The sequence below is a fragment of the Protopterus annectens genome, chromosome 13.part0 (genome assembly GCF_019279795.1).
Source record: "Protopterus annectens isolate FY-2018-M chromosome 13.part0, PAN1.0, whole genome shotgun sequence".
In the NCBI taxonomy this organism is placed as follows: domain Eukaryota; kingdom Metazoa; phylum Chordata; order Ceratodontiformes; family Protopteridae; genus Protopterus; species Protopterus annectens.
Genome location: NC_056747.1, coordinates 968,423,823 through 968,448,648, shown reverse-complemented (window position 1 = coordinate 968,448,648; position 24,826 = coordinate 968,423,823). Strand labels below are relative to the sequence as shown.

At 37.5% G+C, this 24,826-nt stretch overlaps 1 protein-coding gene across 1 annotated transcript in view; it reads right to left on the bottom strand.

Annotated features, from left to right (window-relative positions):
• Positions 1-24,826, bottom strand: part of ZNF385C (zinc finger protein 385C) — a 1,443,898-nt gene that overhangs the window by 278,242 nt on the left and 1,140,830 nt on the right. The window lies entirely within an intron of this gene.

Below are 24,826 nucleotides of genomic sequence, written 5' to 3'. Positions count from 1 at the left end.
GCCTACCAGAGCTGCCTCATTGGGTCAAATGGAGAGCAGTGGATCCATGGAACTGGTCTGCATAGATTTTCTATGCATTGAACCGGATGAAGGCGGGATCAGTAATGTGCTGGTGGTAACAGACCACTATACCCGATACACTCAAGCATTTCCCACTCGTGATCAGAAAGCTATTATGGTGGCAAAACTACTAGCTGAGAAGTTCTTTGTACACTATGGCCTGCCAAAGAGGATACACTCTGACCAAGGATGTGATTTTGAGAGCAAGCTTGTCCATGAACTACTCATTCTTTTGGGAGTTCAAAAAAGTTACACCACTCCTTATCATCCTCAAGGGGATCCGCAACCAGAGAGTTTCAGCAGAACTTTACTAGATATGTTGGGGACACTATCCACTGAGAAGAAAAGTCAATGGAGTAGACATGTAGCCACAGTGGTGCATGCTTACAACAGTACTAAAAATGATGCTACAGGGTTCTCACCTTACTTCCTAATGTTTGGAAGAGAAGCTCATCTTGCTGTTGACATCACCTTTGGAGTCACAGCTGATGATACACCAGTGCGATCTCATGGCAGTTATATGGAGAGACTCAAGAAGAACCTCAGACAGGCCTATGAGCTAGCTGAAAAATCAACAGGACAAAGACATCAACAAAACAAGGCTCACTATGACAAGAAAGTGAAGATGCATGATTTTCAACCAGGGGACAGAGTCCTTTTGAGGATTTTGGATCTACAAGGAAAGCATAAACTAGCTGACTGCTGGGGGTGTGATATTTACCTAATTTGTTCTCAGCTACCTAATATCCCTGTCCACCAAGTTTGCCCTGAGGGTAAAGAAGGATCCATTAAAACCTGTCACCACAACAACTTAATGCCTTTGGCAAAATCAGTGAGACTCATGAATCTGGTACCCAGAATGGCTCAGTGGAAGCCTAACTCAAGGAGATCCAGAAAACTAAGGCGGAGAGGAAATATCTTCTCCAATGTTCAAGAGCCCATGCTTCCTCCTGCTGAAAGTGAGGAGGATAGTGACGATGACTAGGCTTTCAGTGGGCTTTTTTATGAGGATGTTCAAGACCCCATGGGCTGTAATCTCAATGTACATGCACCAGAATTTGTTCCTTGTCATTCTGAACAGCCCAGACCTGACAATAGACTGAGTGGTGTTTCTGTACCTCTTGCAGAACCTGATACTGATGGAGGCCCTGCTATGCGAACTTCAGAAAATAGTGCTGAGGACAGTCATACCATTATGGAAACAGAAAGTGAAGTTATACAAGAGGAGATATTAGAAGTAGACAAAATGCCTATTGAGGAACTGGACATTGAATGTGCTGTGAGTGCCAAACCTTCCGAGCAAAATTCCTTAGTTGTCACTCCTGAACCAAAACTACAGAGACTGATTTGGCCCCCACAGAGACATACATATGACAGTTTGGGACATAGTACACAGGAACCTGTGACCACAGCTCATTGGAGAGTCTGAGCCCACGACCCCTATGCCTCCTGCTCCATTGATGACACCTCAGTCCAAGTTGAGCATAATGTTGATTGCTCTTGGTGGGAGGTATGCAAAAATATTATTCAGCTGATGGCCCATTAATGCTTGTAAATATTTTGCTCCTAATCTACCTTTGACTTGGGGGACCCAAGATTTTCAAGTGGGGGGAGAGTGTACTTCCCACTGTATTTCACTGTAGAAGTAATAGACTGCAGTTTTCCATTATACCACAAGGTGAAGCTCCTTTTCAGGAATATAAAAGACAATTTCGAAAGTGAAAGAGGAGACTGGAACACTAGCTGAAGGAGGGAAGACTGAAAGACTAGCTGAAGGGAAAAGGGCCTTGCAGCATGACTGGATTTTTTTTCTTCTAGTGTTTTGGAGCAGAGAAGTGAGGTAGCAGTTTGTGTCTGTCTCTTGCTGAAATCCTGGATGATGTTATTTTGTGGATTCAGGAGAGAAGTTCTGAAACCAGTAGTTCCATGCCTGCATATGATTCACAAGAAAAGGAGTTCATTTGGGCCTAGTGCAGAGATGCCATAGATGACTACCAGAGTTCTGGCGGGTGATTTTCCATTTTTCTCGTCGGAGGAACTGCGGTGCCTGGTCACTGGGATATTCTTGAGGGGTGAGAGGCTTTTGGCCGTCATTTTTTTATACTTTTATAAGCTTGTGGATTCCCCCCTACATGCTTTCTGGATTACAAATAGCTGTGATCCATATGAGCTCCAACCTTGGGCTCCATCATGCTGGCAGTAGGACTGCAAGCAGTCACTGGCCAGTGAACAGGGTACAATAGAGTGTCTCATAGTTGGTCTGTTTAGATTGATCTAGGGGATAGAGGGTGTTAGTACTGTTGCCTTAAAGACACTTTATTGCTAAATGACATTGTATCTGTTAGAAAAATATGTATTTGAACACATATAAAGTATTAGTTAAAAAGCAAAAAGTATATAATGCATTTTATTCTATTTACAATATGGCAATAAGAATGATTTTACATGTAATTGCTTGAAGCTTTGGAGCTGCAGTGTATTTGAATTCTGACCCTGGCAGTAGCCAGCACAGCAAGCTTATGTTTTTCACTAATGATTATCTGCTGGGTTAGGAAATTAAATGCACAAAGCATTGAAAATCTTCTTCCTTCCTCTGGGATAAGGTCAGTAAGGAAAATAGGGGAATGATAACATCTAATGGTAAACCGATTAATCATGCGCAACTTATTTTGAACTTGTTAGATTCCATTCAGTTACCTACTAAAGTAGCTATTTGTAAATGTTTAGCTCATACAAAACAACAGGATACAATTTCAAAAGGAAATGCAAAAGCTGATGCAGCTGCAAAGCAAGCAGCCTCAGACTCAGAAACTTTACTTTTAACCGAGGAATTACAACCCTCTGAGATTTTAGATCTAGAAATGTTAAAAACCATGCAGACATTAACTACAAAAGCTGAGAAACAGAAATGGGAGAAACGAGGTGCAATCCTCGAAGATGGACTGTATGTCTCCAAAGAGAAAAAAACAATATTGCCATCTAATTATTTAGATATGCAGCTTTGTTGAGCCATGGGCAGTGCCATGTCTCAACAGGGGTGATGGTACAGTTAGTAAATCGAATATTCCAAACATATGGATTCACAAACTATACACAAAAATTTTGTGCAGCATGTCATATCTGTAACAAACATCATGCACAAGGGGCATTCAAACCCAAGCAAGGGAGTTTTCCTATACCACCATATCCGTTCCATACTATTTGTATGGATTTCATAGAACTGAATAAATGTGAAGGGAAAAAATACTGTTTAGTAATTATAGACATGTTTTCCAAATGGGTAGAAGCTTTTCCAACTAAAAATCTGGATGCAACAACAGTGGCAAAGGCCCTAATAAAAGAAATAATTCCTAGATTTGGCATACCGGAAAGAATCTATAGTGACAATGGGACACATTTTGTTAATCAGACGATTCACCAACTTGGGAGATTCCTTGGGATCTCCTTGAAGAATCATTGTGCTTACCACCCACAGTCTGCAGGACTGGTGGAAAGGTACAATGGAATTTTAAAAAGCAAGTTGAGGAAGTTAGTAAGCGAAACACAGAAGAACTGGATTTGCTGTTTGCCTTTGGCACTGCTGAACATGAGAACAGTTCAAACGTAAAGGGTTTGACCCCCTTTGAAGTGATATTTGGAAGGGCATATTATGTGCCACAATGAAAAGCTCTCATGCCTGGAGAACTAGAGGCTGACAGCTCATTAGCTAGCTATATGAGGAAACTGTTAACAAATAAAACTGTTTTGCAGTTGAACTCTTTTTCAGATAAAAGACAGACCAGACTGTTGGAAGCAGTGCTGACTCCGGGGTCCTGGGTGTGGTTGAAGGTCACGAAGAGGAAGAATTGGGCGAGTCCAAAGTGGGAAGGACCGTACCAGGTACTGTTGGCGATGCCTACTGCAGTCAAAGTTGCTGAGAGGTCGTCCTGGGTCCATCTGACACACTGTAAACCGGTAAAGAATTTTCAGCTTGATAAACATTTTGTGACTGACACACAACAAAGGCAGGATGGCTAAGAGCAAAACGAGTCAAAACACAGATCAACCCCAAAGATGTTGTTTAATCATCTTGCTGACTATGCATTTATTGACTATGATTGTGATGACCTTCCTTTTGTTGTGGTTTTTCCTACATGTAACCACACAAGTGAAAGTGGAGAGACGTGATGAACTGTCTATAGACTGGCATCCAAACTTTAACACATACCTAGCTATGAAGCGTGTATATGTAGAGACTATGAACATTTCAAATTGCTGGGTTTGTACTGCTATACCAACAGCATATGGAGGACTGTTGATGTCCGCTGTCCCCTTGGGGATAAATGAGACTTGGGAAAATTTACTTTTTGATACAGGTTCTGTAAGATCACAGGACAAAATTGCATTGTATTTGCCTATTACACAGAAGGGAATTGTATGTTTTTACAAGAATTATACACTCCAAGTGGGTTGGAGTAACTGTAACATAACTATATCTTATAAATGCTATATTAAAGCTAAAGATAAGGGCACTGTTTGTAACACAAATTATGATTCATATTTGAGCTTAATGAAAACAACATTAAGTGATGTGCAGAGAAATCCTGTTTTACATAAACAATTGTCTGTTATAGATAAGAAAATGTTTCATTCAGAATTAACCCGCATCAGTACTAAAGTAGAAAACTGTTATTTTGTTTGTGGGAAAAAGGCATACAAATGGCTACCTGAGAATTGGTCCGGCAGTTGTTTTTTGGGTTATCTGGTTCCGGCCATAAGGCATACTGCAGAATTACCTCTAGGTAAGATATGAAATGTGAGAGATGTAGCCCGGAAACCTGAAGGTCCAATCGGAAAACCTGTGAACCCAGTGGGAAAAATCAAAGCCGGTTGGAAGGACCATCATTCCGTAAAAGATAAAGAAAAATTGACTCATATGGATTTGAGTGACAGTGTTATATCCTGGGCTGGAATACTTCCAGCATATGGAGCAGTCAAATCGATCTGGGAGTTGAGAAAGCTGTCGAAACTTCTCGAAGTAATGAGTAACGCAACTTTTTCTGCTCTCGAACTAGTGACTGATGAACTGAATGCGATGAGAACTGTTGTGCTACAAAACCGAATGGCTCTTGACTTCACCCTAGCGGCGAGAGGTGGTACGTGCGCGCTTATCAAAGAAGAATACTGTGCGTTCATACCAGACAATCGACATGAGATTAATGACCACCTAGAGGTAATACAGCACGTATCGGCCATGACTGCATCAGGCCCAAACCCACTGACAAACTTTTTCCAGGGTCTGTTTGGTGGGTGGAGTTCCATCCTAATGAACATCTTGATTGCTATTTGTGTGGGTCTGCTCCTATTGGGAGCATGTGTCTGTTGTGGGATCCCCTGCATGAAAAGATTGATCAAAGATTTTATTGATATATCTGTAACTGAAACTTTGTACCAAGACATTGAATTGGAACTATTAATTCCAGACGAAACTCTTTCCGAAGTATAAACTAAATGACTTGCCTAGTTGAAAGTCCTTAAGGGAGAAGGCTAGGGGACGATATAACATTGTTTATATTTCAGAATAGAATAAAAAGTATTAAAAGGGAGGAAAATGTTAGAAAAATATGTATTTGAACACATATAAAGTGTTAGTTAAAAAGCAAAAAGTATATAATGCATTTTATTCTATTTACAATATGGCAATAAGAATGATTTTACATGTAATTGCTTGAAGCTTTGGAGCTGCAGTGTATTTGAACTCTGACCCTGGCAGTAGTCAGCTCAGCAAGCTTATGTTTTTCACTAATGATTATCTGCTGGGTTAGGAAATTAAATGCACAAAGCATTGAAAATCTTCTTCCTTCCTCTGGGATAATTGGCCATGTGAATGTTATCAAGATAAGACACAGCTGCTGAAGTAATGTTGCAAGAAGAACAAAGAAGTGTATTACAAGACTGAACCAACTATTGTATTCGAGCAGGCCTGAAACCTTGAAGGAGTAACATTTACAGAAAGACATTATAACTGACCAGGTGCTTTGCAAGGCTGTATTATTCCCATGGGAAAACTTTTAAAATGTATAACATCAGCTTTTTCTTATGAATAGAATATTGTAGACCATAGTGATGTAGGTGCCCTGTGACTAACCACGTCAGTAAGGTGGGCACAGCTTGTGTGTTAAACCTATATAAAATTGTGTACTTCCTGCATCATGTCAGACAAAATTCTGTACTTGTACATTTTTTGCCTCCTGGTGTACACTAGTAAACTTTTGCATCTGAGCCTCCTGTGTTGTTATCATTGTTTTTATTTAACAGTATCTTTTTCCTATCTGTACTGCTGTATTATAACCCTTTTTTCCCCTCAATGACATTGCATTTTTTCCGTGTTTGTGTTGCTGCATTATAAAAGCTTTACTGCTCATTGATATGGCCTTCGTGTGCATGTTTGAATGTCAAGATCTTTTCCATTGAGTTCTGGGGAAGGGGGTAAATGTATGATTTCATTACATGCATATCACACTCTGCCTTACTGCTAACTGGTGCACTGTTGAAATAATTTGTTTGTTGTTGTGCTATTTCCCTTTAGAACTAAAGTGTAACCTAGAATAAAATCTGTTATCACTTGCCACATTGGGGTGTTGGGCCTAAAGAAGGGGTGTCACCAGAGTCAGGTAGGAAGGAACCCATATCTACTTCAGCTACACATGTGGGTGTGCTACATTAAAAAGGCCTGCAAGGGCAGCTAATCTAGTACCTATGAACCCATAAAAGAGGCTGTAAATTCCTCCCTTTTTGACAATTATGGACTAGCTTAGCGCAGCAGCTAACATATGGAGTAATTTACTACAGTGTCTAACAGTGCAACATGACGGATTTCATGTCAATGCTCACTTTCACAGTAACTTTCAGGAACAATACAACACCAAAGATAAAGAGGCAAGCTGCAGCAAATAAATCTCTAGTGAAATAAGAACTCAGTTTGTCTCCCAAGGCTAAAGGTATAAATGTCCAACAAATGAATGATAAAAACACAGGTTTATTAAAATTTGCGTTTTCACAAATGTACTTGTTCAGATCCTAACAGAACATTATGTTAGGATCTGAAGAAGCACATTTGTGAAAGCGCTAATCCGAATTTTAATGAATCTGTGTTTTTATCATTCATTTGTTGGACTTTTATACCTTTAACCTTTGGAGACAAACTGAGTTCTTATTTCATTTCATAGTAACTTCACAGAACTGTAACCTCTTCACTTGTATCTGCATTTTGTTAGGAGACGTAGGCATCACGTTACTGATTAATAACTCTGTTACAGAGGTCATGTGGTCAGCAGGAACACCATCTGAAATGGCACCTTATACAATGAAACAAAACATTTTTCACTATGTATGCCAGCCTAACTTGAAACATTAAGCTGCAAAGGGTGGGATTTGGGATCCTAACTGGCTTTGCTGTGAATGATAGCAGTGTGATCCACCAGTTAATAAGGGCTCATTTAAGCAAAGGTTTCCTGACGGTGTAAGAGTTGTATGCACTACTAGTTTTGTAAATAGTACTGTATGATGGTGCAGCTGTTATTGTTACTCATTTTCTTTGTAACTAAATGAAAACAAGAATAAATTGTGCAAAAAAAATACTGGCCACTTTAAATGTCCACTGCTCTGAAAGTACATGACTATGTATTGTACACCATGCTCAAGTCAGATAAATGAATGAATAGATTAATACACATAACAATGTAAATAGCTTATAATTGCTCTCTAAATGTAATGCATAATATAGAGGATTATGAGTGGTCACTGATCATACCCTGCTTATTATGTGTTCGAGACATGGATGCCAAGAACTTCATCTCAGGAGTGAAGTTCTAGAGGTAAATCTCTTGGCAGCCGTGTAGAGAACATATAATTAAGGGCTCTAATCAGACACTTGATCATAATTCTTTGTAGTGCATATCTGCTCCATGTACTACTAGTTACAGTAAAAACAAATCAACTACGTGTTTTGCTGGCTTTCAAAGCTGTAAAGCATTTATCGAGCACTGTCAGAAAGAAAAGTGCAACTTTATTCATCTTCCTTGCCTCTCAACTGTCCAGATTTTTGCAGAATGTCTTGATTTTTGCCTCATATTGTTGGTCAGATCCTCATAAAATCTGTGGTTTTCTGACAAGTCACTGAGGATTGAAATCACTAAATAAGACCATACATTTGAGTTTCAGACTTCCTATCCTTCAGACAGCTTTCTAAGTTGATAAGAGGAAGTCAGGGACCTGTTCCCAGCACAGGCAGCAGGAAGAAACAAATTAGCATTGTTATTTGCCGGTCAGTGCTGGCAGATTTGACTATCTAGCAGGAGACCCGACAATAACAAGTTAAGCAGGGGATGCTAAACAATTGTTAAGATCAGGTCTTGCACTATAGTAGCACTTAACTGATTTGTCATTTTTCCTGATTGGAGAATAATCACTGTGTTCCATGTACTATAATGATTTAATGCTTAAGGGGTAAGGACACAGGGATGCAGAATTCATAGCTTAATACTGTAATAATGTAGTGTCTTTGTAGTTGCTACAACAGCATTATAAATGCAAACACATATAGTATATTTCCCTGGTTCCATATGTAATGTGGTAATTTTATTTCCCCACTAAAGAATGTTACTAGTAGTGTCCTACAGGATTCAGCATTGGGACCTCTGTTGTTTGGTATTAAATTATCTGAATTGAGGGCCAATGCTGGGGGCATACCTCTCAACTGTACCAAATTCCTCGGTAAATACTGGCTTTGAGAGCAAAATATTGGGGTGTCATGAATTCCCAGGTGGACTCTTTAATTTCGGAATTTCCCGGGTTTTAAGTTTTTTTTTTGATAAATTTGTTCCTGATGTCATCACGTGCATGGCTTGCATGATGATGTCAGCTTCACAAGGCAGCCAGCCTGTGAGCCATTCATTATTGCTTTAATTTAACTTGCAGACCAGTCTGCTTGTTTAGCGCACAACACATCTTTCTTCCCCTGGCTCCTCCAGGTAAGGCAAAAAAAAGTGTGCTCAAGTGCTGCATTTTAGTTGTCTTATGTGCGAGAGAAACAGCAGTCTGTTAAGCGTGAGAGTCTGCAGGCATCATACTATTCTTTTAAGATGGTGTGTGTCATATGTGCAAGAGAAGCTTTCAACAGCAGGTCTGCAGGCTTTCTTTTATTTTTCATTTCTATGTGTGAGAAGAGAAAAACGGAAAGTTTTACAGAACGTCTGGAATGTTTGGCTCATAAGTTTGGTCTGTCCCTCTTGAAATTTGTGGTTTTCTGGCAAAATCAGTGAGAAATGAATTCACTAAATAATGATAGCCATTTAAGTTTCAGCCTTTATTTCAGTAAATGCATGGTAACACAAAACATTATACTCTATCAACTTTTCTATGATTATACAAGCAATGTTTAAAATGTGCCCCTGGTTTTGGGCCTTTGTCCCCCCCAATAAATTTTGGCTTTTTCCAGATTTCTTGTGCTGCATAGTTCTTCAGGGAGAGAAAAGTTTAGTGCTGCTAATGCCAAGTCTGTTTGTGTTAGTAGCATAACAGATAGAATACTTGCTTTTGATGCAGAAAGTAGTGGGTTCTTCTCCCACAGTATGCAGATGGATTGCTGATACTGTACTGTATTGCACTTTTAAAGAGGGTGGATGCTGCAGTCCTGAGAATGTCTTCTTTGGCGGAGATACCTAGTAATCATGAACCTGTTATCAGTTTGCCATCCATTCCCTATTGCAATATTACTAACTTATTATTTTTTTAATGTATCATGGGCAATGTATTCCTCAAGAGCAGCAGGCACTTTATTTGTAGATGGAACAATGAAATATAAAGTTGTTTGCTACCAGCAACCTCTTCATTAGTTACAGATCTCTTTAATGTAGAATTATTTAGATGACTTTTGCTTCTGCAGAGATTGTGCATATTTACTGATGCTGGTGGATTCTAGAAGTTTGAGTAAACTTTTATGATGGAAATGTTCTGAACTGGGCAGTTTTGTCATTATTAGTTCATGAATTTTGTTTCATTGCTTACTGAAAAAAATGTTCAAAACAATACATTTAAAATGTGCTCTAACAAGTGTGCTGGAATACAAGGAATATCCATTAATACAATCAGGAAGGTGTATCAAAGAACACATGTATATTTCGTGTGTAAGGGACCTATGATTTGAAAACAGCCCAAAGGTAATCTTTATCTGCCAGTGGCCAGATGCATTTTCTTTGAATGCGGTTTGAATGCTGTTTCAATGAATGTGAGTTTCAAGGGCAGAGAAGTTTTAATGCTAAGTCTATGTTCATTGTGAGACTGTATTGCTTTGTTTAGCAGATGTCTATTAGTGTTTGTGCTGTAAAATGTAAATTAAAAGGTTTAAATGAAATCCAAATAATCATTGTAGAAGTAAAGCAGTGTGCACATTACAGTGTTTATGGTAAATGGGGCAAAATAGCCAAGTAATGAGACATTGGAATGGCTGCAGGGGGAGGGCTGTGTATGGGGGGCTCTCATTCGACCATGATTTTGTGAGGGGGGAAGGGCGTCAAATGCAAAGACAGCTCAGGGCAGCACAAACTTTAGCTACGCCACTGATCAGTATGCTATAGAGAATGACTTTTGGTGTCCTAGCAAACTATAATATTCTTTTGCTAAGATTAGAATATTAAAAAAGAGATGTAGTGGAGAAACATGGCAGATAACGAACAATGAAACCAAAAACTGTTTATTAAAAGGTAAACGCTTTCACACCATGTATAGATGCTTCATCAGACTGTCTGATGAAGCATCTATACATAGTGTGAAAGTGCTTACCTTTTAATAAAAAGTTTTTTTTTATTATTCATTATCTGCCGCGTTTCTCCACTACATCTCTTTTTTGAACTTGATGAGACTTTGGTATTTATCTGGAGTTAATTCACAGTGGCACTTCTTTTATTATTTATTTTAAGATTAGAATATTGCCTACCATTAAATGCCCTACTTTTACCACAAAACCCACATACTGCAAGTCACCAGAAACAAAATCCTATGGTTCATCATCTTCTCCCTTCCCAGTGAACATCATTCCTACACATTTCAAAAAAAAAAAGGTTACCATTTATTACACGGTCTGAGCTGAGGCCATATTTTGGTCATCTGTATTTCAGTTTGCATTTGAAAGTTGACATCTCACATTTCTATTGGACTACGTGGGGTTCTACAATTCTGTATGCAAATTTTATGTCAATCAACATACAGATTTGTGCCTATTTTTCATGGGACTTTGTCCATATTTTTGATGTTTCCAGGTTGAGAGGTATGGTTGGGGGCCTCTGGTTCACCATGTTCACTGATGATTGTAAGCTGAGAGCAATCACTGAATCCCCAAATGATGTTTATAACCTACAAACAGTTCTAAAATGACAAATGACTGGTGCCAAAACCATGGTCTATGACTAAATGCTAAAAAATGCATAATCATACCCTTCAGTAAATCAAATATACCTGTAAATTATAATATTGATAGCACACCTCTAAAAGTACACTCAGTTGTGAGGGACCTAGGAACACAGATAGACAGTAACCTAAATTTTGACCACCAGGTAGCTATGGTAATGAGGAAATCCTTCTGTGTGGCTCAGCTATAAGTAAAGACGTGGCTTCAAGATCAAAGGAAGTCATAGTGCCATTGTACTCGGCCGTCATCATACCCATAATTAAGTACAATGCTCCCTTCTGCGTGTATCTAACCAGTCACTTAGACCAAATGGAGTGGCCAGAGAGGCTTCTCACTAAAAAAATACAAATCGTAGGACACAAGGCTTATGTAGACCGACTAAAGGTCCTATCTCTTTACTCTATCTCATATTGTGTATTGAGATGTGACCTATACCTGACCTGAAGGCATTCTCTGATCCAGTCCTGATGAAATGTTACATATTTGCAAGAAAAAATATACAAAGGTTATGAATTCCATGGACCTGAACCTTATTTGTGACTCTAATAGAACCTGTCAGAGAGACAGATTAATATCCCAAAGGCTACCTCATCTATCTAATGATGATTTTACTTGCATTCTATTTAAATTATCTGATGGTAGCTGCAATGAGACGTATGTAAATCCATCCACTATTCCAGTTAGCAAACAAATAAATACATAAAGCTGACAATATTAAAAATGGTAACAATGAAAACATTGCTTTGTAAAATTTGTGAAACACTGGCATCAAGTAATGTTCGCTAACTCCACTACCCATGATAAATCTGTCAATAAAAAATTCAGTGTGGTCTAAATTTATAAACAGAGATGAAAAACCATGTTATAAGCTATATCTTAGATGCAATATTATCAGTTTTTAGATCTAATTGCATTTTTATATATTTAGACAATGACTGCAGATAATGACAGAGATGTGAGTCTTAAGCACTGGTCTTACTTACTCTGATATAATACTCTAATACTCAAGCACACAAATACTGAAAAAAATCCTCTGCTTATGCCCTGTTAGAAGTGATGGTACCATTAACTATTTGAACTTAGAGCTATGCATTGGGGCCCATACTCATAAATAACTCAGAACTAATACAGCAATACAGTGCCAACTCTCATTTTATTTCTTGCAGTTAAGCATTATGTTGCTTTAGACTAATGCATAATACTACACTAATTCATCAGTCTCATTAAATTAAACATGAAAACAATGCAAAATGTGCCTCACTACAGGGAAGAATTGTATTAAAGATATTTCAAGCAGACATAATTTATGGTGGGATTTACTCGTGACTGGTAAGGTTTGGCCCTGAGTTATTTAATGGTCTAGCCAGGATGGAATAAATCCCACAATGGCCCATGATCCCTGCTATAAACTATTCTTATTACACCATGGCCATTTTTTTTCTTATTATAAAGCTTAAGCAATTTATAACACAGAAGCAAGCAAGCAGTCAACATAGTGAATGTGTATATGATTCTGTTGCACTTTGTTTAGTTGCACTTGACTGTAACACATGCAAATGAAGCCGTACTTATTGTTTACTTTTCTTGACTATTTATTTTCCCTTTATTGACTGGGTTAGTCCCACTAGACCAGTGGCCTCTTTTTAGGAGGGATCCAAGGTGGTATTCACGCTAATAAGGGGGAAATTTGCCCAGGGAATCAGGAAACTTCCCCTAATCTTTTTGATAAGTGTCATAGGACCTTTCACATCCACCTGAGCTACCACCATCTCAAGCAAATGGGGCCTCATTTTAACATCTCATCTGAATGATGGCACACTCAAGAGGGCAGCATCCTGTTATGCTGCACTACCGTCTCAGTATGGGAGAACTGGTCCAGCTTCTGGTGTGGGAAAAGAACTACAGCCTTCTAACCATCCAGTACTAGAGAAGGATGTATTTTCACCTTGTTGACCTATGATTGGATCACAACCTGCAAAACACTGAAATTGGTGCTAACAGTGGTCCTGTGGAAGGCATTATTAAAATGCTATTAACACTATACGTGATGAACAGGAACTTTAAAAAATAGGATCAATGTATTTATTGACTTTTGACCTTTTAGAACCAAACAATCTGGACTGCAACCAAGAATACTTTCAGAAAGTGGCTTTTCCCATATGCATGAACTTTAAATTGCATTCTTAGGACAACAGACAATTCATGGAGTAATAAAAGCAACATCTTAGCCATGTAGTATATGGCTAGCTAGTAAACTGATGCATCTGTTAGCTAAGCAATATCAACTAATGTGATAAAGTAAGGTGATGACCGACTCTCTGCATGTATTTTTAGCCTAAGAAACTTGGTGGAGATTTTTCTTTTAATTGCTTTAGATTCCTCTCTCTTGTCATCCTATGTATATAGATTTAAAGGACCTTTTAACTTTCTGAAAGTGAGTTTTTGAGGGAATTAATTTGTTTTACTTCCCTCTTTCAACTTACCTCTTACTGAATGCTCCAGTTCAAAGTTACAGCAGAATGCCAGGGCTGTAAACAGGCATGCTTTGCAGGCTCCATACAAAAACAGAAAGCAAAAGATGTTGATGTAATGGTCTGCCTTAATGCTTACAATATAAAGTAGCAATTGTATTACTTAGCGATAGGCTTATTCATTTTAAAACAACATTTTTTATTGTGAAGGGGCAGCAGCTGAAATTATTCCACATTTCTTCACTGTGTAGGGATAGCATTTTGAGAAAAGTTGACATTTCTTAACGTGTAGTAGAGTATCGGGCAGCAATGTAAGGACTGTATTTCTGGCTGTTCCCCTGCAGGATTGGATTTCATCTCTAGTGTAATCTTCAACAGCATTTCTGATTGGCTGGTTCAGAACTATTCCTTCTCTTTATCGTTTAATAATACTTACTCACTGTTTAACGAAATGACTGCTTAATACTATTCATGTTTTATAAAGAATACGATAAATATTTCCAGGACATGGCTACTACTTTCCAAGGGGATACAAAGCCACACATGTATGATGCTCCTTTTCCCAGACTTTCTTATGAGACAGTATACAATAATTATCAAAAAGAATTGGGACACTGAAGATTTTAAGGGCAGTCAAATATAGCAGTGAAGGCTATATTGAAGCAATTATGTAAACCTGCATGTTAAAGTTGACTTTTAAGTTTTTACGGTTAAATAAACAGTATACTTCTGAAACCATTAAATTATGTAACCATACAAAACTGAAAAAAAGTTTTACTCATGTGATCAGAAAGACAGTGTTGACTGTAATAGTATCCTTTGTGCTTAATATGTGTTTTACATTTTTCATGAATTCAACCCTCTGGAAGAGAGCTTCAAGTTTGCATGGGTACAGTAACCACATCTATTCAGAACTAGAAGTACATGCACACATATCTATTGCTACCTATAGTATTTATCTACATGCATACACGCACAGACACACACACACACACACACACACACACACACACACACACACACACACACACACACATATAAAACTAAAACCAAAGTGAAGATTGCATGTAGGAAATGGTAAAGGCATTAAGATGCAATCCTAACAAAATGAACTAAGGCCAGCAGCATGGAATAATAAATCACATTTATTAGAAAATAAAACAACCTGCAGACCGTGGTTTCACCATTTGGCATTTTCAGTGCATGCCTCAATTCAGATTTCATGTATTGAATACATATTATCAAAAAGAATAAGCAAAAACTAAATTCATTATACATAATTAGAATGTGCCTCCTTTCAGTTTCCAAAACTCAGAACTGTCTCTTCCCTTTTAAACCCCTTTGTACTTTAGGGTTTTGCAGTCCAAACTATGCTTTCCCAACAAGATCTTTTGAACTACAGCATTATATGAAATGGCACCCAAACAATAGCTAGACTCTAGAAAGTACTAGTACATCACAGTCTTAGGACAAAATTTGCCAGTTAGGCCGTATCCAGCTAATCACTGCATATGTACTACTTTCTAACTCCTGTATGCTCTGTACTCTGTCATGTGACATTTAGGCTATTCAGACCAATTAGGCAGTCCTATCTTTGTGTTCTCAGATCAGATAAGTCATCAAGGGAAAGATATTCAGCACCACAATCCAAAAACTTGCAATTCCTTGCCGAACAAAATTTTTAGTTCTGACAGCTATGCTTTTTCAAAACATCTCTTAAATCCTATTACCTTACCTCTTGTAGACGCTGGCTTTACATGAGCTAAAGTTCCCCCTATCCCACCCTATGCCATCCTGCCACTCACATGTGCTTTTGACCTCATGTATAACATTATTGACTATGCAGTGAATTTACCTCCTATAACTCTAAACCACAACACACACGTACTGCATCAGCTCCCTTCCACTGCTGTTCGTTACCATGCAGCCTTCCTTCTTCACACCTTTGGAAATCATTTTTGCCCGACTTCCTCTCATTCTCTACCTTCCACACTGTAAAGTTTCTATCGCCACACTTTTCCTTGATTTCCCTGTCACTGTGCGGTGGTCGCTGCCATTACTCCTGAAATATTTATTCTGCTAGATGTTGTACATTCGGCATGTGCTCCAGTTACATAACTGATTCCTACTAATAATTAGAAGAGATACAACCGACAGCTGCTAGGTAATTTTGCCAGTTTACTAACTGCCATATTCTCCAAAATGCAGCTGCCTGGTATAATGTCCAGATATTCTCAAGAAGTAGCAACACATCTATCCTCCTATATTAGGAATGGCAACATAACTGTTTCTAGTTGCTATCTGGTACACACAAATTAGCTTTCAATAAATGTGCTGTAGATATGGACTACCTATTATATTTCTCTTTATGCAAAAATATAGAAACAACTAAATTTGTACAAATGCTGTACTCCAGCATGCAAGTTTTTCCTTATGTCAAAATGTTTTTCCCTGTGTAGAGTACTTAAATACACTGAGCAACCCTAAATGATCATGCATGTTGTTGTGATCTTCTCTGGATCTCTTCTGCAAAACAGCCTGTAGTGCAGTGGGACTTCAGAAACAACACAATGAATGCAGAGTGCTAATAATAATAATAATAATAATAATAATAATAATAATAATAATAATAATAATAATAATATTAATAATAATAATAATAATAATAATAATCCTCTAAAACATGGAAAATGTGGTAGCCTGAATTTGTGATGATGGTGATTAATTTATTCATTAATAAATCAGCAGGATGGTCATATTTTATTTAAATATTCATTCACTGGGTTGGATGGGCTGCTCCAGGGATCCTTTTCAGTTACTGCAGGCAAAAGCAGACAATACGAACTGCAGTACGTCACGTCAAAATTTAAATAAATACAGTAACAATAAACACCGCATCAGTGACAGAACAGGAAACTTCATAAAGTTATCGATTCACAGGAAAAGCATCAAGTATGGAAAACTCAGGAAAACAAAACAATTTTTAACAAAACATTAAAACATTTAGCAGCAGATACAGCCCAAATGAGAGCCGCCTGTTAAAATTCCATGGTTATACGGATGAGCATGCGAGACAGCAAAGGATAGGATAAAGACAAATAGTGTGAAAGAAAAAACAACATGGAGGAAAAGGGTATTGATGCAGAGTGGGGGGAACGAGGGGGTACAGAAACATAGCTAGGCTGGGGCAAACGTGGCAGCCACCGTGGGTGCAAGGTGTTGGGGGTACAATCAGCAGAAACATTTTTTTGTTTTGTTTTTAGTTTTCATTTGTCACATAAAAACGATAGCAAGACAGAGAAGGTACGCCCATTCATGCATGTCTCCACTCAGAAGATGCTCTAGCTGAGAATCGAACCAGACAGCGTCTTACTGTGAGGCGACAACGCTACCGCAGCACCACCACTGCAGCTATATTTCTCTTACAGCTTGTTTTAAGCAATTCAGAGCAATTTTATTACTCCAACCAAATAAAATAGCTAAATTCCAGGCTTTTGTAGGGATTGCTATTTTGTAGTCCTATGCTAAACCCCCCCCACCCTCTTCCTGAGGTGTCAAAGCTAGCACTGCAATCCAACAGCTGTTAATATACACTTCAAAGAACTTGTTCTTCTACTTACCAGCAGCAGAAGGAAGATGATTTTTTTGTTATTATCCTGAATGTTGGTGCTGCGGTAGCATTGTTGCCTCACAGTTAGACGTTGCCCGTTCGATACTCAGTTATAGCGTCTTCTGTGTGGCGACATGCGTGAATGGGCGTTCCTTCATTGAAGGTTGTGCGTTAGGCCCGGCAAGCCAGCACGTAAAACTCTACTGCCAATCATTAGCGGACCGGAGTTCCGCTGTGGCGAACCCTAACCGGGAAAAGCTGAAAGACACAAACAAATTATCCTGAATGTTGGAGAAATATGCTAATGTGATTGCTGTTTTTCTCATAGTACAAAAACCCCTAAAAAATGTACAATTATTGCTCTTGATTTTGTGTTAGGATATTTTTTATACTGAGGCAGAAATATCTGTAGCTTGCCACTCATTGGGTTCATATCAAAATAATAACCATGTGTAGAAGAAGCTATGTGACATTTCCTAAGAAGTAATGTTTTTATGTGTAATGATATCTCGCTTGCAATAATACACTGTAACAGAATACCGCTTTTACTTACAGTCATGCTGTTTACCCATCCGCAGCATGCTCAACTGCAGAGTGAATCGTTTAGAACCTGGTGGTTGCGATAATACGCAAGTACCAAACATTCTTATTAACCTGACAACAGTTCCACTTCTGTTGCAACAGTTACCCCTTGATTTATTGTATTGCAGCATAGTAACCCTTCATCAAAGCCATAATCATTGAGCATAACAAATCAGTAGTTTGGTGTGTGAGACTAATACTACTTTCTGTAAAACTGTTGTAGTTACAGAAAATACCACTTACAAGTGGATCACTGCACAAAATATATGATCAGCTGTTAAGGCTGACATATTTTTAGAAGCCTAAAGTGTGACATTCTTACTGAAACTTTGGAATGTGCAAGACATACCATACTGTCATCAAATGAAAACAAATTACGTTCATCTAATTACCAAAATAAAGACTCTGATGTACAATGTTGGTTGTTTATGCTACTTTACATGATATTAAGATGATTTGAATGTAGTATCAAAGCTTTCTGTGACATTTAGAGAAAAGTCAGAAAATACTTTTTTTCCTTCTAAAATATGAAGACATTTGCCATTTTTCATGCCACCTGCAGGACAAAACTCCCTGAATCAGTGCTGCTCTACAGAAAGAGAGACCGGTAGTAATTGTCAACTAGGTGCACTGATGCTGTTTCTCTTCTACTCTGCAATAAAGGCAGGGGCATTCAGTTTCACAATACTTTTTTGTAGCAGCTGCTGACCTGCTATTAGTAGAACTAATTACCTAAAAGACTGTGAGCAGGACCTGACAGGAACAGTTTTTCCTGTGTCTGTTCTATCTCATGTAGGTGAAGACATATTTCTCTTCCATAGTATGTCAGAAGTTAAGTTTAAAAAAAGTGGGTGGGCTTTTTTTTCTTTTGATTCTAAGGCTCGGAAATGAACATTTCAGGAAGTACAAGCAGTTTTCCGGTAACTAAACAATATTAAATGCATACTGTAGGAAGAAAAGCAACCTATGGGTTAATGTTAAACTGTAGAGAGAGAACAAGAGAGAGGACTTTTCATTTAAAGTTGAAGTGACTCATACACTGCTGGTATTCTTCAGGTCTCCCCAGCCACCAGGTCTATGCTTCTCCTTCACAAAATGTGTATGGAACGCCCTTGCTTTTTTACAAACATTGCACAGTTGCCACCCTTATGTAAGAATACCAGTACACTCAAAATGATAATGTAGTTTCCTCTATGGTTTATTATCATAAGTTAAAAAGCAGCAGGATACTGACTGTATATTAGCCATTCTGACATCCACAGTATCCTTTATTGTCCAAGATCCCCTGTGGGGGGTTTGTGCTCAACAACGATCACTTACATAACAAAGTTCTACTTCACACATAACTGTGGAGTGAAGCAGTAATGAGAACAGTGGCTGAGACCCACTCAGTGTTATTGTGTTTATGCTAATGGGCTTTGTATTCCACAAGTGTGACATACTCCGACCAGATGGTAACTTGCTATCACCATAGGCTGAAAAACATCTGCTGAAATCTCAGTTTATCCCAGTTTAACAAATTTAACTTTTTAAACAAGATATCAAAAATATTCCTTCTGCGAGGGGAGACTCTTTTGCTTCTGTTTTCTCTTTGTGAAAAGCTTTGTACCTTTTATGTATATAAGAAAATCTAAGGTTGCACTTCATTTATGAGTAAACAAATCACCACATTGCTAGAGCAACTGTGATTCAGAAATCGTACAGTACTGCTGTTTCACTTGCCACCTACTCTAACATAAGCCCCATGTGGGATATTGCTCACTTGGTCTGTATCAATTACCGTATACTCCATAAGGATCACATCAGGGCTGAAATTATAATTGAAATAACTGTCCTATTGTCTATAAAGCACTTCTTTAAATACTCCCTGGCATTCATTAACGCCTACACTAAGCATAACTCACACCTTCTTCCTCCTAATTTTAGTTTTCCTACTGATTTTATTGCAGCTTTAAATACTGAGGGGGATTCATAAAGGTTACCACAAAGTGTAAGACTATACTTATCCTTCACATTTAGTATAATCTTTCTGAGTGACTAGAAAGCACAAAAAAATATGGTAGGGATGTCCTTAAATACAGACTGTGTACACTTCGAGTACACTTAGTGTATGGGTTATTGAATCTGGCCTACTATCTGGCGAAATTGAAGTGTATTAACCCACCAGATGCGCAGTAGCAAGCCCCGCCCAAACCCCGCCTGTGACCATTTTGACTGCACCACCCACTGTTTGATTGAAAGATGCCACCAAAACACAAGGTAATTTAGACCTATATTTTGCCATTAATAAAGCAGTTTTTAAATATTTTTTGTGCTATATCACTACTTATCACTACTACTTTATTTTAAAATCAAACACATTTTAAAATATTAGTGCTATTAATGCAAGACATTGACACAATTAAGGAATGTGAAATATACATTTTCTGAAGTGAAAGAAGTAAATAACTAATTATTGTCATTATTTATTAAGAGTAAGTAATCACTTTTTCCATATGTCACCAGTTTTAGCATGGATTAAGAGGTAGAGAGTTAAAATCTTGAGTCAAAAATCAAGATGTCCTTTAAATAGGGGAGTTGTCAGATATGCATACCACTCAGGTGTACCTCATTGCAAGTAATGTTCCTTATTTTCAATCTTTAAAAAAATCTAAGTTCCAAACTGTTCGACATTGCAAGTATCTTGTCACACATTCATCACGAAATTTTAAACCAATAAAAGCAATAAAAGTTATTATTAAAGGCTCCATATTCTCCCCCCTCATTTATTTCACATGATAAGAGTCAATGTTCCACATTTTAGAGATGTCAGGTTCAGTGTTATACCTTCCAATGGGTTTTAAATTCATAGCAAATGTGCTTATTAAATGCTCTGTTTTTAATTCTACTGTTTCTGCTACATGACACAGAGTTGCCATTACATTTGCATTGCGTGTCAATCACAGCACATTGACATTGTTAATCCCCGCCCTCCGGCATTTCAATCACGGCGGGCACGCCCATTCCTGCACAAACTCGGTGGTGGGTTAATACACTTCAATTTCACCCACTGTCTAATCCAAGGTTTCACACATAGCCAGTATTGCTTTTGAATGCTACATGCTAGAAATTCTGTTCATTTGTCAAGACTGTGAACTAATATTAAATAAACAGTAATCACTAACTTTGTAAGCTACTGCATAATCAGAAAAAAAGTAACTTAAAATAGTTATGGAAGCTGGGATTTGTCAGATAAATTAAGATGTTATTTTATTTTATAATTTAAAATGTGAATCAAAGTTCTAAAAGAAAGTGGCAAATAAATGAAACACTGCACTGCTGTCGTGCATTGCTGCTTTCAAAAGTAATTAGTTAAGCACAGACCTTGCGAAAGATATCTCCATCTTTTTGTATGGTTTCATAAAGTATGGTAAAGTAGTTTACGCCATCTTACAGCATGGTTTTATAAAGTACGGCAAAACACTTTATTGCCATCTTACTGTCTACTTTCAGAAAGTCCAAAATCAGAAGAGGATGATACTCCACAACAAACGAAGCAAAACCAGATGAATGAAAAGACAAGTCCTTTATTCGAATAAGTAAGCGCTTTCGCGTTGCTTGGAACGCTTCATCAGACTTCAACAAACCATAAAATTTAAATCAACTTATATATAAGTAAAACACCAATGAAAAACACATTAGCAAGTCACATGTAAGTTACAAAAATACATCATTTCCTTTCCATAAAAATTATATAAATATATCATAAAGATCTCATATTAATAAATGAATAATAAAAGTAAAATATTAAAACATACTAAAACACATATTGCATAGTAAGACTTATGTTTAATGTTTCAAAGGTTTATCTAATAAAAATGGTCTCAATGAAAATTTATAATTGAGACCATGACCTTTATTCGCAGATAGCTTAATAATCCATTTTGCCTCAGCTTTTTCTGTCTTATTGCCAATATTACCAAGTCTTTCAGTCTCTGTTAACTGTCCTATTACTAAAAATCTAAAGGCATGTGTGGTGTCATTTTGTAGTACATGCTTGGCTAGGGCATTCCCTTCATTCTCTCTATGTATAGCATACAAATGCTCTCGTATCCTTTCTCTTAAGGTTCTGTTAGTCTTTCCTATATAGAAACAATAACATTTTATGCAGGATGCTAAATAAATCACATTTCTAGACTTACAATCAGCGTATTCATTAAACTCATATTTAACACCAGTATCTGGATGTATAAAAACATTAGATTTCATTATATATATATATATATATACACTGGTTGCAAGAGCGACATGCAAATGTACCCTTTCTCTCAGAGGAGATCTTATTTTGTGGCACTCTCTCATAACAAAGCATATGTTTTAAAGATTTAGTATTCTTATAGCTAAAGGATGGTTTCTCACCCACTAAGTCTTTTATACCATCATCTAACTGTAAAATGTTCCAATGTCTCTTAATAATGTTGACAATAGAAGTATTATTATTAGTAAAGGGTATCACTAGTCTCCTCTTATCATTATTCCTCACTATAGGTCTCTCATCTATGCTGCCTTGTTTTTTAATAAAAGGAAGTCCTAGATGTGTACGTTCAAAAGTGTCCAATGAACGCATATCTCTATTGCAATAGCCTCTATGCCTAAAATCACTTTCTATAGTTTTTAATGCGTCAGAGAAAACCAAATCATCACTAGTTATATTAGAAAAACGTTTCACTTGATTACTCACAATGTTTCTGTGTATATGGGGGGGGGGGTGCATGCTACTTCTGTGAAGAATAGCATTCTTCCTACATACCTTCCTAAATACTTCTGTTTCTAGAGTATTGTCTTTTTTCCTCAATGTCACATCTAAAAAGTCAATTGTATTTTGTGAATACATTTCAGTCAACCTAAGAAATGTGGTAGTTCCATTGATATATAGAACAAACTCTTTTAGGAGCTCTAGTGTTCCTCCCCAAATTAAAAAAAGATCATCAACAAAACATTTGTAATATCTTATAGAAGTGGAGTAAGCCAAATGTTCTAAAACATACGTATTCTCCCAGTATGCTAACACAAGGTTAGCATAAGAGTTTGCACAAGATGTGCCCAAAGCTACTCCTTTAATTTGAAGGAAGTATTCATTGTTAAAGGTAAAAACATTGTGACAAAGAACCATTTCTAACAGCATTGTGAGTTTAATAACTTGATTATTGCTAAGTCCTTTGTTTAACAAATATAACCTTAAGAAATCTATCCCTACATCATTGGGTATGCAGGTGAAAAGAGAAACAACGTCTAGTGTTACCATATAATCTGTAGTCTCTAGAATATTGTTCTCATTGAAAGGTGCTAGTGTTTCTAAGAACTGTTTCGTATCACGTAATATAGATCTAGTAGATTCCACGACTGGTCTCAAGTTTTTTTCTAGATAAATAGATATTGTCTCAGTTAACCAGCCTCTGCCAGATACTATTGGTCTAAGCGGAGGATTATGTGTGGTCTTGTGTACCTTAGGTAAACCTCTAATTACTGGTATCACAGGTTTCTCTATCAAAAATATTTGTAAAGTTCTTCATCAATAATCCCACACATCAACATGTCATATAAATCTGCATGTACTGTTTTTATTAACTTATCTAGATCTGACATGCTCAGTCTCTTATAAGTAGTAGTGTCTGAGAGCATTTCTAACATAGTATCATGGTAGTAGCCGGTATCTAGAAGTACTGTAGCTCCCCCTTTATCAGCTTGTCAAATGACTATACTAGTATTGTTCTTTAAATCATGAAGGGCTAACTTCTCTTCCTTGGTGATATTGTAAAAATCAAGTTTTATATTGTCAGATTTAAAAAACTTCAACAAATCATCACTGCAAGCTCTTTCAAAACTTTCCAATAAAGGATGTATAGCTGGCATGTAAGTAGAAGGTTTTTTAAAAGACATAACATCAGTATTAAAAACATTGTTGCCAAACTGTAAACCAAGTGCAATATTTCTAACAAAACATTTTATATCAACAATTAAATCACTTACATCAGTCCCCCGAGAGGGAATGAAGGACAAACCTTTGTTCAAAATCTGTCTTTCATTGTCCATAAGCATGTGACTGGAAAGATTAATAATCAAGTCCTGGTTACAGTTTTGAAAGTTTTTTTCTGAAGTTCTAACTGGCCTCCTGATATCTTCCTTTTCCTGGTTGTTTGTGGACTCCAATTGCGCCTCATCTCCTGTCGAAAAGGGAGTGGAAAACGAAGAGAAGTGTCATTAGATTCAGCTGAAACAGTTCCACTTGCTGACAATGGAGTTTTTCTTCTTACTACAGGTGCTGACATGGTAGTTGTATTTGAAACATCAGAGTTCACTGTATTCACACTGGAGCATTGTTCACTAACTGCTGCTTCTACCTGAGAAGAGGAAGCAGGCATGGAAGGAGTAGGAGCAGATAAAGTATTACGTTCAGAGAAAGGCATTTCAATGTTAGTATGCGTCGCAGCATATGTTGTCCTGGTGGATTCTCTCGGCCAGGAGAAGACGTTCCCCCTCGAGAAATCCATACAGTCTCTTTCTAATTTCTTCTTTTTTGCCAATAATAACTTATTATCTAGCACTTGCATTGTAGTCACTATATCAGAAAGAAAATATTCTTTCTGTGTGTTGGTAAGGGCTGCAGTCAGTTTTTCT